The sequence below is a fragment of the Stylophora pistillata genome, chromosome 12 (assembly GCF_964205215.1).
Source record: "Stylophora pistillata chromosome 12, jaStyPist1.2, whole genome shotgun sequence".
NCBI lineage: Eukaryota > Metazoa > Cnidaria > Anthozoa > Scleractinia > Pocilloporidae > Stylophora > Stylophora pistillata.
This window is the reverse complement of record NC_142530.1, coordinates 24059147-24060464: the sequence shown is the minus strand read 5'-3', so window position 1 is coordinate 24060464 and position 1318 is coordinate 24059147.

The window sequence follows — 1318 nt, the reverse complement described above, 5'->3', positions numbered from 1 at the left end:
TGGAAATGGGTGGATGGCTCTCTGCTGTCTTTCGTAAAGTGGCAGCCGGGTGAACCAAACGGTGTCAGCAATATCGAGGACTGTGCGGAGATGATTCTTGAGTACTCGCTAGGTACCCACTGGAAACACACCTGGAATGATGTTATTTGTATAGCGACCATCAAATTTATTTGTGAAAGGCCGGCCATCTTGGAAATTGTTCCATGATAGACTATTGGCTGTGTGAAGGGTGATCAGTTGTTTGGGTAACTTAGAGCCTGCTTTCATGGCGGTGGGAGGATCCCAGGTTTCTAAGATTATATGTAAGCGCAGGCTATTTTTCGACTACGGCTAGGGGGGGTTACCTCACCAACCTGGGGTCCCCCACCCCAATGTTAACAAGCTCTAAAGAGGAATGCCACTTCCAGAATATACTTTTGTACAAAGGCAGCTTTTTAACTGAGGCTAAGGTCTATCCATGGGTAAAAATGTCACAATGAGCCAATACTAACTCTAAGTGAAACAATATGACCAAGTTGCTCTTGTCTTGTCTTTTTATCCTATGTAATCTCCACTTATTTTAAAAATCGATGTCGTCATGGTGACCGGGTATATCAACATGGTAGTTTTAATTTTCGCAAAGGGTGTTTTTTTTTCAAACTTACGAACGTACCACAACTGAATGCATTTTTTTAGGAAAACATTCTAACTTGTAATTTTTAAGTCGGAAATTGACGCAGCTTTTGGGCTGCGGGCTGAGCCGTCTACTGCAGGTGATCTCTGCATTCGATGCTTTTTAAATGTGTTTTAAAGTTGTATGTGATATAAATACGCAATCAATATCAATAAATAACCAAAAAACTACATGGCTGCCTGTGGATACGAATTTATCTTTTCATGTAGAGAGAAGCCTACTCGTTAGAGATTTTAAATGCACTCGAAGAAAAATTCGTATCCAAGCGCGGTTATCTGGAAACTTTATATCAAATTGCGGTGAACTTAGAGTGAAAGCCCATAGTCCTCTTTGAAAAAGAAATTTGAAGTGAATGATGTTTAACCACGATTTTGCCAAACTGTCTGAGGTATGGGAATCCAAGCTAATCACAAGGATTTCGAGAGAAGATTCAGATCAGAAGCACGTAGATCTTCATCAGCGTTATTATTATTTAACAACTTTCGCTTTCTTATATTGTGCATATAAAGTTAACGATAGAATTGTTGACTTTCAAAACTTTCGGTGTGTCATATCGAAGGAACATGCTGAGTATACCAATAAATTACTGCAACATTTGCGCCACCTCATAATTACCAAATAGGGAAAGTCTTCGGCTGCTCCAAC